Source organism: Monodelphis domestica, chromosome 1, assembly GCF_027887165.1.
Source record: "Monodelphis domestica isolate mMonDom1 chromosome 1, mMonDom1.pri, whole genome shotgun sequence".
Lineage (NCBI taxonomy): Eukaryota > Metazoa > Chordata > Mammalia > Didelphimorphia > Didelphidae > Monodelphis > Monodelphis domestica.
In genome coordinates, this window is record NC_077227.1 from 463357249 (window position 1) to 463369312 (window position 12064).

Genomic DNA, 12064 nt, shown 5'->3' on the forward strand with positions numbered 1-12064 from the left:
AAGGCATGAGAAGCTCAGCAAAATAAAATGAAAGTTTGTATCAGTTGGTGAAATGAAAAGGGAGCCAATGACACTAAATATACTGTGAGAAAAAGCCCTAGCATTTTGATTATGAGAGTTTTAAACAATGAGCATTTGGTGAGAACATGGCAGCAAAGCCCACAACTATATGAAAGATCCACAAAGACAACATGATATACTATGAATGTCTATAGTTCTTTCAGTCCTCACTCCGATTCCTTTAAATTACTATAAAATGTCTTTTCATGCTAACTGCAAAAAATAACAATATTTACAAGGAAAAAGCATTCTAAGTAGTATTCAGAAAAATTTCTCTAATGATATTCATTGTCATAAATCTTCATTATTCTGAAAATTTTCTGTCAGTATTTCACACTTAGAGGTAGGCAGATGTCTCTTTAAAAGCTGAGGCAATTGTAACGAATTATGGAAAAACTAGGCAGAGAAAGCAAAAAATTTTCTACTTAGATTTGCCCAAATACAAGGATTGTTTTTCCTAGAGTCCTAGTCAAAGTACTCTTAAGAAAGTAGAAGCAAAAAAAAAGAAAGAAAGAAAGTAGAAGCTTTCTTAAGAAGCAAGATGTAATTTTTGGCTGCAATTTATAACATCTGTGAAACATCTTCAACATGGAAGTGGAAGCTATTTGTTTATTTCCTGGGTTCACAATGAATGCTGCCTGAATGTGACTGTACATTTTCCCCAGTCTGCTTAATGGGCAGAATCATAGGTTCAGTCTGTTTTCCTCCCACAAATGCCCTGAATTCCTTTTTAAAAAATTAAAGAATTATGCCTCATGCATCCCACACCAATTTCTGATGGTATTTCCCTCCCCCACAAATCATTTTCCAGTCTAACAATGAGAAAAAGAAACCAACACAGAAAACACAGAGGGTAAGACAGACTTGGAAAAAAAAGACAATGATATAAAGACCAAGCACCTAGAAGGACAAGCATATTTAATTCAAAAAGGTAAAAGAAGGAAGAAGAAAAGGTCAAGAAAGTCAAGATTCAATTTAAGGATCCTTTTAGTAGACAACTATATTTAGAGACATGTTATGGTGAAAATCGCCTTTAAAGATTGTTATAATATTAATTTATGGTTGCCAAGGAATTTACTTATGAAATTCCTAAAATGAAACACTCAAGTCAGAATGGAGTTTATGGTGGTTTAATCACAACGGGAGTAAGAGAGAAGGAGAGGGTGAAAAGGAAAAAGGTTAACTCAACCTTCTGGCAGAGCCAGAGGAAGTTTAGGCCAGAAGGCCAAGGTAGAAGGAGAATCAGTCCTTGACTCATGTGACTGATCTGAAGGAAAGCTGTTTGTGGGCCTCCTCCCAGTTCAAGCTCCTAGCACGAACTCACACCTAGCTTTGTCCACAGGAAGTGAGCGAATTCCAGAGGCTGTTCCCTACCTCACTCCCTGTGCCTCATAAGTGCCAATGGTGGCTCAAGCTTGGCTTAGGACAGCCCAGGTGGGCAGTTAGTTATTTCTGATTTCTCATTGACTAGCACATGCCCATGTAGTATGGGTGTGCACAATCCTGGGTGCTAGACCAAGCAAGATGGAGATTTTAAAATTCACAGACACTATGATAAACTAAAGAGATATAGAGTCAAAAATGAGATAATTCCTATCCTCCGAGTAGCCTAATTTTGCTAAGGATGGAATATAATCATACACAGATGAGTAAAAATAAAATTAAGTACAAAATGATATCAAGAAAAGAGAATATGAACAATAGAGGTATGTGTAGTGGGGAGGTGTTGGGGGGGTCAAGAAAGGTCTTGTGTAAAACCTGATACCTGAGTCATTTTTGAAGGAAACTAGGAAGTGTCGAGAAACAGCTTGAAAGTCAGCTTGGCTGCAATAAAGATTATGTTTAGAAGAACAGTATGAAATATAACTGGAAAAATAGGAAGGAGCCACATTATGAGGACTTCAAAAGCCAGACAAAAGCTTTGAATTTAACCCAAGACACAAATATGGAGAATAGAATGGAGAAGGGAGGGGCCAGAAGCAGGAAGACCAAATAGGAGGCTACTATAATAGTTCAGATAAGAAACAATTAGGGCTTGAACTAGTCTAGAAGTTGCCAGAAGAATAGGGTAGAAAAGTGAGAGGTATTGTGGAGGAAATGTGGAGGAAGCAGACCTGACTTGGCCACAGATAAGATATGAATGTGTGACTATTAGAAAAGGGGAAAATAGGTTGGAATCAGGTTGTGAGGGAATCTAAATGCTAAAAAGAGGAGTCTTTGATCCCAGAGTTAACAGGAAACTGCTGATCTTTACTGAAAAGCAGTCACATGACCAGATATTTTGCTTTAGGAATAGCACTTTGAAAGCTGTGTAAATAGAAGAGGGGAGAGATTTAAGGCAAGGAAAAAGATTAGGTTAATGCAATAGACGTTGTGTCAGTGCAGAGAAGGGAGTGATAGAAGTGACAACTAAATGGATATGTGAACAGGAATCAATGAATGATGCCTTTAAAAGTGAATGTATATGTCAGAAAAGATTGGTGATATCACTGTCAGAAATATCAAGGATTGAAAAAAGAGTGGATTTGGGAATGAGAGAAAATATTGAGTTGTTTTAGAAATGATTAATGTTAAGATGTCTGGTGGAAATTTGGAAATATCTAAAGGCAAGTTGGTGATGTAGGGTTAAAGATCAGGAGAGAGAATAGGGTTGGAAATATAGATCTGAAAGTCAAGTGAATAGATAAAGAGGATACAATATGAATGCTGATCAAGCAAAGGAAACTAAGAAGAAGCAGCCAAAAAAGTAGGATAACAAAGATGGCTCTGTCAAGGTAACCCAGAAAACAAAAAAGTTGAGGAAAAAGGTATCATCGTGGAATCTAGAATCCCCCCAAACTTTTAGCCACATGGAGTCTGAAAGTCCCCCAAATTCAGCTAGCTTGAAAGTGAAGACCTCAGAATTGACCTGGTCACATGAGAATTTCTCCTGGAAAGAAAGCACACCCTCACAAATTTCAGATTAACAAAAGACTTTAAAGTAGTTTAGGTTGAGCTAGCTAATTCAATCAGGCTTTAAATCCCTTTTTGTCTTGGTAGTTTCTCCCTTTGTGCCCTTTCCCTTTTTTGTCTATTGTAAAAAAAATCAGCCTCTCCCAGATAATCCCTGCTAGGACTCCTCATTTTCTTTGTAGCTATTGTAAAATCAGTCAATTATACTCTCCAGACTTCAGTTCTCCTAAAGGGTATATACAGTCCCCAAATTCTTTTATTCTTTGAAACAGTCAATTTCCTGGTTGGCTTTTGCAGGGGTCAGTAACCAGAGTAGCCAGTCTCTAGGCTCTGGGTGAGTTTGTAGCATGCAACTCTGTGTGGAGGCCTTGAGGAAACTACTGAACACCTCTCCTAATCAAAGACATGGTTTTTCTGACTATTTAATAGTTCTGTCTATTTTCCAGTTCAATAAAAGAGCCATCAGATATAAAAATTGAGATCATTGATAACTGGAGAGAACAGTTTCAGTTGAGTGATTTGGTTGGAAGTCAGACACAGATATTGAGAAGTGTCTGAGAGAAGTGGTGGCAATAAGAATGAGAGCTTCTTGGGGAAGCTGGGTGTCTCAATGGATTGACAGTCAGGTCCAGAGAAGGGAGATCCTGGGTTCAAATCTGAGCTCAAACTCTTCCTGGTTGTATGACCCTGGGCAAGTCACTTAACCCCCATTGCCTAGCCCTTACCACTCTTCTGCCTTGGAACTAATACACAGTATTGATTCTAAGGCAGAAGGTGAGGGTTAAACAACAACAAAAAAGAATGACAGCTTCTTCTAGGAGTTTGGTTATAAAAGGGAGGAGACACAAAGGAGAGGTAGCCCTACCAATATCAAGTAGGCTTTTTTTTTTTTAAAGTAGGTGAAACCAGAGTCTGATGTGTATACAGGAAGAAAGGATAGTGAAAGATTGAAGTTTAGAGCAGGAAAGAGGAGGGTAATCTACTGGGGGAAATAAAATCAAGAATATATATGAGAAAAAAGGCCTAAGATTAGTGGAGGAAATGTGGAGGAAACAGGTATGACTGGGCAAAAGATAAGATGTACTCAGAAGACTGACTTTGGAGAGAAGAACCAGCTCTTCAATAGAGGAGTAAAGGAAGAGAGAATTGGGGGAATACAGTAAAGAATTATAGACATATAAGAGAATGGGGTGCTGATGGAGAATAGTCCCTGTTTTTCAGCAATTATTATAACAATGCATAATGTAACATAATAAATATAAGGAAGAATTTCAAAGAATTTCAAAATCCTCAGTTCTAACCAGGTAATCTAAACTGTGACTACTGAACTGCATGTGGGCAAGGACTAGTTTTTGTATATTTATTCTCAATGACTAACATAATTTGGCAAAGAATAAGCACTCAGTATTTTTTCATTCATTCTTGTGGCATTAAATTCATGATATTCAATCATTCATGAAGGCTAGGTAACACAGATGATACAGTGCTGGACTTGATTGGAAAAAAGGTAGAATTCATATCTAATTTGAGACATTAGCGATGTGACCTTGGGCAAGTCACTTAACTTCTGGCTGTCTCAGTTTCCTTAACTGTAAAATTGGGTTGACAGCAGACCCTCACAAAGCAGTTGTGCATATCAAAGTTTTTATTTAACACAAGACTTTGGTATATAGTATGATTCTTTCATGCTTTTTCTCTTCCCCTTCCTTCCTTCTTTCACAAAGGAACTTGCGTTCCTTTGAGACCTCTAATCTAAATATCAAAATATTATCCCATTCTAAAATATAAAGCTTATAGTAGTAATGTGATTCTTTTGGTCAAAAATTGCAAATGTTAGTCCAGAATTATTTGGTTTTGAATAATACAATTTAGTTTCTTTGATGATGATGCAATTTTTCAAAAAAATTTTTTTTAATTCCATAAACTCCAAAGGGAAAACAAATAGCATGTGTATATAGAGTAGAAAAGATGATTTTATGTGAATCTGTAAGTCTGTTATACATAGCTTACTTTTTAAAAGAAGCATATAATTAAATCAATATATTACTTTCAAAGCTGTCCTATTTATTTTCTAAACTATCTTATTAAATGCTACATGACTGTTTTAACTTCTTTTATGGCAAAACTATCATTTTTTTGTTGGGGTTTTTTTTTATGAAGATGGGGTTAAAATAACTGACATAAAGATTATTTTTATTTGCAATATTTATTCCTGAGAGGGACAATGACTACCAAAAGAATTTTGAACCTGGCATAAGTGTGTCAAAGTCTCTTTTATTTTTTATTTATATTTATTATGGGTACTCATAAGTCAAGGTTACAGCCAGCAAGTGAGAACAGAGTACAGGAGCCAGGCAGTCTTCTTTTATCCTAGTCCCTGATGAAAAGATGATCCCTCCCCTCATTCACCATTGGCTGGTTACTTGAGAGTTACAATTTTATCTTGAAAGCTAGCTAATCAGAACAAAAGATTTACAAAACCCACTATCCTAATGATTCAAGCAAGTTTTAACCAATCAACACAAGGACTGTTTTAATCTGCATATCCTGTAGCCTCTTAACAAATCAAAACAAAGATTATTTCAATCCTATCAATCTGAAATGGGGCTTAGGTTCATGAAACTTTACTTGTTTTGATGGCTCCCTGACTCCATCTTATTGATTCATCCACCATCTTTCTGAACTTCATCTTTCATATCCCCTGTCCTCTAGATATATATCTTCTGCAAATGAAGAAAAAGAAAAAGAGTATTCACAATAAATAAACAGTCACTCAAAACCAATCTACAACTAGACTGCTTCCAAAAATGTATGGCTTCCACTGCATCTTCAATCTATTGTCTTTGTCAGGGAAGTGGAAAGCTTGCTGTAATGGTTATTTCTAGTTGTAGTTGGTCACTTCTTAAGTATTTCAAAACTGTTTTTCTTTACAATACTATTTCTATTACATAAACTATTTTCCTATGTCTAATCACTTTCACTTAGCTTCAGTTCATACTAATTCCCAGGTTGTTTTTTTTTTAACCTCCCTTTCCACTCTTTCTTAAGTCACAATATATTACTATATCATAATTTGTTCAGCCAGTCCTCAGTTGATGGTCAAACTCTTTAATTTCTAGTTCTTTGTCAGTATAAAAACAGCTGCTATAAATATCCTTTTCCTTTGATCTCTTTAGGGTAGAGTAGTAGATCTTTTGAAGAGAAGAACAAATGGGTTTGGTGACTTTGGGGAGCATAGTCCCAAAATACTTTCGAGAATTCCTAGATTAATTCAGAGCTTGACCAATGGTGCATTTTAGTCTGCTTGTCTTCTCAGGGATTCTCCAATATTTTTCATTCTACATTTTTGCCAATCTTATGGGTAGGAGGCAGAACCTTAGAGTTACTCTAATTTGCTGATTAATGACTGATTAGTGAGCTGGGGCATTTCTTCCCATATCAATGGATACCTTGGATTTCTTCTTTTTTGAGACTAGATGATCTTATATCATTTGACCATTTATCTGCTTGGAAATGGTTCTTGTTTTTAATTATTTGAATTAGTTCCTTTATATATTTTAGATATCAGATGTTTATCAAAGTAACTTCTTGTAAAGATTTTTTCCCCAGTTAACTATTTCCCTTCTAATTTTAACTACTGAATTTGTGTCAAAAAATTTAAAATTTCTATTTTAGTAATCAAAATTGTCCATTTTATCTTATGTGATTCTCCTCTATTCTTTATTTGGTCATGAAATCTTACTCTAACCCTAAATGAAAAAGTTATTTTAGTCTTTGGTTCTCTAAATTTGTTTGAAATGTGACCTTTTATATGTAAGTCATGTATCCATTTGTAGGACAGGGAATCCTTATCCCAATATTTGGGGTCTTTGTGTATATCATTCAGAATGACACTATGATTGATTTCTTCTATATGTTTTATATTTAGTTTGTTCCACTGATTTGCTTTTCTACTTTTTAATTATAGTTCTGATAATTCTTACATTATTGTATAGTTAGTTGATTACCTAGTAATGATATAATCCTTTCCTTCTCACTGTTTTTCATGATTTCCATTGAGATTTTCCAAAATTTGTCCTTCAAGATGAATTCTATTTTTGTTTTCTCTCTCTATAAAGTAGCTGTTTGCTATGGTACAGAGTAAGTTAATTTTAGTAGGGTTCTCATTTTCATATTATAATGGCACTACTGGTTATAAGCAATTAATACCACTCCAAAGAATGGTCTCTGTTTCTGCAGATTGCTTTTTATTTGTATTCAGATAGTTCCTGTGTTCTTTGGAAGGGTCACTCCCAAATATTTTACAGATTCTAGTTTCTATTAAGCTAGTTCCTGCTGCTGAATTTTGTTGGCAATACTGAAAAAAATCTAATGATTCATGTGGGCTTCTTTTACATAATTTTTTATTATATTATTTTAGTTTTTTTCAGCTAATTCTCTATGATTCTGTAAGTAGATGACATCACCTGCAAAAAGTGATTTTATTTCTTCTTTGTCAATTAGAAAAAAATTCCTCAGTTCATTTCTAATCAATCAATCAACAAATGTTTATTAAGTGGCTACCATAGTACTATGATAACTAACCTCATACTGTTATAATTACCACTTCTGGGACTATATCAAACTGTAGTAGCACATAACAGAATAGGAACATAGTGCTAGAGCTAGAAAGGCCCCATGAGACCATCTATTTCTTCACCCTCTGTTTTTCAGATGAGGAAATGTTAAGTGATTTGTTCAAGGTGACACAAGGAATAAGCATCAGAAATGGAATGTGCATCCAGGTCACCTGACTTCAGGGTAAGTGCTCTTTCCATTATATTATATATGATAATTGAAATCCATGCTTTATAACAACTTCCTTCCCTTTGAAAGATCTTTAACATTTCTCTATTACATATGATGCTAGATTTTTGTTTTAAGTAATATTTAGAAAAGACTGATTTATCCACATGCTAAAATTTTTACTATTTTAATAAAAATGGATGTTGTAGTTTATTAAATACCTTTTCTGAACCTATTAATATAACTATATGAATTTGATTATTTTTATTATTGTGGTCTATTACTTTTAAAAATTTAATACTGAACTAATTTTTTTTCCTGATATAAATTGAAACTGGTCATCGTGTTCAATCTTTTTTATTTTCACATCAATTTTTATTACATATCTTAATCTATACTTTTCTTTCTCTGATTACCTCCATAGTTTAGATATCAAGACCATATTGCCAAAAGACTTTGGAAGAATCTCTTCTTTTCCTATTTTTATGAACAGTTTATAAAATGCTGAAATTGTTCTCTAAATATTTAATTGAATTTATTTGTTAATTCACATGATCCAGGTTTGGGGGGTGTTAAAATTCCTTTTCTGAGATCAGGTTATTTAAAATTCTCTATTTCTTGTCCTATTAGGCTAGATATTTATTATTTCTTAAATATTAATTTACTTTATTTAAATTGGCAGGCTAATAATTTTTTAACAATTTCCCATGTTTTTCATTTATTCTGAATTCTCCACTTTAATTTTTGATACTGTTAATTTAGTTGGTCTCTTTTAAATATCAGACTAATAAATTCTCTACTTAATTCTGTCTACTTCCCCCCCCCCAAAAAAAAATTGATCCAGCTTTTAATTTTATTTACTAGTTTAACAGAGTTTTTTTTTTTCCTTTGAGATTTCTAACCCTCTTATTTTCCAGGTTTCTAATGTGGTGATTAGTTTGGAGAGAAGGGAGAGAGGAGAGTGTATTAAGATCTAGTGCTTTTCTAGGTTGTTGTTGTTTTTTAAGTTTCATAGATAATTAATCTGTTCTAAAGGCAGCTAGTGAATCCATAGTTAAGAGCCAGACCTAGGGATGGGAGGTCCTAGGTTAAAATGTGGCCTCAGACACCTCAGAGTTATATGACTCTGGTCAAGTCACTTAACCCCCATTGCTTAGACATTACCACTCTTCTACCTTGGAACCAATACACAGTATTCATTCTAAGCCAAAAAAGGTTTAATGAAAACAAAATAAAATAATTAATCTATTCTTACTTCCTTTTCTTTAATTGACAAAAGTGTTTAGAGATATAGTTTCCCCTAAAAACAGCTTTTACCTAAAATTTCTGGTATTTGTCTCATTGTTATTTTTTATAAATTATTATTCCTAGTATTTGTTCTTTGACCCTTTCTTCAAGATTATTTAGCCTTAAAATAATGTTTTCTTTAAGGACCCTTCATTTAACATCCTTTTTGTAGCACATAATGTTTATTGCATTGTATTCAGTAAAGAATGTACTTTTAAGTCTGCTTTTATTTCATGGGTTATTTTAATGCCCTGAAACATATTTTATAAAGGAGTCACACATAGTAAGAAATGGGCTTTCTACTTTCTTTTCCCACTAAGTAATCATTAGATATTTTTATATCTAACATATAAAATTCTATTCCTGATCTTAATATCTCCCTTATTTATTTTATTTTTTTGTTAAATCTGTCTGGTTCTGAAAGATATATATTGAGGTCTCCAAGTAGTTTAACTATATTCTCTATTTCTCTATATAAATTGAATAATTTTTCCTTTAAGTATTTAGATGCCTTTTCTTACATGTTTCAAGTTTTAATAATAATTTTTCATCAAAGATGTTAAGTATAATGAACTCATATCTTTTAATAAATTCTATTTTTAGTGTTGCTTTATCTGATTTCATGTTTATTACCCTTGTTGCTTTTTTTTAAACCTTACCTTCTGTCTTATTGGTTCTAAGGCAGAAGAGGGGCAAGGGCTAAGGAATGGTGGTTAAGTGACTTTCCCAGAGTCACACAGCTAGGAAGTATCTGAACCCAGATTTGAACTCCAATCTCTAGGCCTGGCTCTAAATCCATTGAGTCACCAAGCTTCCCCCTATCCCTGCTTTTTTATTTAATCTCAAGCAGAATAGATTTTGCACCAGGCCCTTATTTTAGTTTTGTGTGAATCTTTATGGTTCAAATATAATTATTGTTAAAAATGTATTATTGGGTTCTGCTTTCTCATCCATTATAATACCCTCCTCTCTTTTATGGGTGAAGTAACTCCTCTTACATTCACAGTTTTGATCATTGTGTATTTCCTCTATACTATCTTCTTAATCTCTTTGCCCCCTCCCCTCCTTAGTTCTCTATCCATCTATTAATCTACTCACTTATTTATTTGTTTTTACTTTTATTAAAACCTTTACCTTCCAGTTTAGAATCAGTACTGTGTATTGGTACCAAGGCAGAAGAGGGTCAAGGGCTAGACAATGGGGGTCAAGTGACTTTCTCATAACACAGCCAGGAACTGTCTAAGGAGAGATTTGAACCCAGGATTCATTTCTAGTCTTGCCTCTCAAACTACTAAATCACCTAACTGCCCCCTTGTTTAATTTATTTTTGAGTGTTCCTAATTTCATAATGAATTCTCTGTTTTATAACCCAGGTAAAAATGAAAACTTTTGGTACAAGTTTGGAAAAATGTTAGAATAATTTTTTATCTCTTATAATTTGTGAAATGTAAATTGACTGTGGAAAAGGTCCTTTCAAAGACTGACTTCAAATGTCAAAAATAATTAGGAATTAAAAGAAAGTATCTTAAGCTCCTTGAAGGTAGAAACTCTTTATTCTACCCTTAGCATGTATCATAATGGCCTCTCCATAGACAGAACTTAATAAATGTTCATTAAATTGAAATGAGGAAATGAATACTCAACCTGAATGTTAAATTAAGCCAAACCATAGAAAAATTAAAAGAACTGAATAAGATATGAGGTAAAGGGGAAGAGTTTTTAATCAAATTAGGGTCAAGGGTGAACACAAAATCTTTGCATTATATCCCTGAAAAGGAATAATAATTTCTAAATACAAAGGGAACAAAAAGAAATATCTAAGATCAAAAGTCATACCCAAATCGATAAGTAGTCAATATATATACAAACATAAAATAATGACAAACTAAAAATAACTATATGAAAGACAGTTCAAAGAAGGATCCAAATAAAAATATCTAAAGGTTCAGTTCACACTTAGCAAAATGGCAAAAATAACAAAAGATGGAAACAGTCTATTTTGGCAAAGTCATGAATGCATTAATATGGTTTTGGTAGAATTGTGAACTAGTCCAACCACTCTAGAAAGCAATTTGGAATCATATATCAAAAAGTACATATCATAAAACCCATTGCTAGGCATTTGCCCCAAGGAAGTCAAAGAAAGAAAGAAAGGCCTAATATATACTAAAATATTGACAGCAACATCTTTTATAGTATAAAGAACTGGAAACAAAACAGATATCTATTGTGATAAGAAACACCTAAAAGAGAAAACTCCCTAAACCAATGTAGTCTGTTATCTTCCCCAAAAAGCACAAAGGTCACAAAGCCAGTGTGTGTCACAACTGAGACTTGATCCCCTATCTTCTTAGCTCCTAAGCCAAATCTTCTTCAACTAAATAATACTCTCATATAGAATGTAAATGAATATTGCTACATAATAAAAAATGACAAATTCTTCAAGTCTATGCCTAAAGAGGTAAAAAAAAAATCATCTCTCTTCATCTCAAAGGTGGACTACTAAGGATGTAGAATAAAATTTGGTAATAAAAGAAGTATCAACACATTATGATAAAAGCCAATCAAAGTCAGGTCTGGAAGGAAAAGAACACCTCTCTTTTCAAAGTGGAAAAGCTTATTTCCATAACAAACCCTTCAAACCCTATCCAGATTCTTACATTAGCAAAAGGTGGAACATACTTTTTAAAACAACTAACATCATTTTGCTACACTTGGAAATTATAATTTAGATACAGACAACACTGATTCATAGGAATAGTTTCTAATGTAGTATAATGTAGTTTCTAATGATTGGTATTTTCTGCCATTAGTTATGGTATAATTTTAATGCATTTATTCTAAGTATAAATCATTGGATTCTCCTTTTCTCAAAGACTCATTATATAATTATTAGTCCTAGGATTTGGCTCTTTCGTTGTAAATGGAAAGAACAAAAAAAAAATCAAAAGTGAATGTTGTAAAATTATGAAGAACAAAC

At 33.3% G+C, this 12064-nt stretch overlaps 1 protein-coding gene and 1 long non-coding RNA gene across 12 annotated transcripts in view; one reads left to right on the top strand and one right to left on the bottom strand.

The window, feature by feature from the left end:
- LOC103091885 (uncharacterized) overlaps positions 1-7960 on the top strand; it is a 29070-nt gene extending 21110 nt beyond the window's left edge. The window contains exon 3 of the long non-coding RNA XR_008915343.1: positions 7726-7960. This is a non-coding gene — a long non-coding RNA (uncharacterized LOC103091885). The remainder of the gene's footprint in view (positions 1-7725) is intronic.
- Positions 1-12064, bottom strand: part of FNBP1 (formin binding protein 1) — a 190783-nt gene that overhangs the window by 113430 nt on the left and 65289 nt on the right. The window lies entirely within an intron of this gene.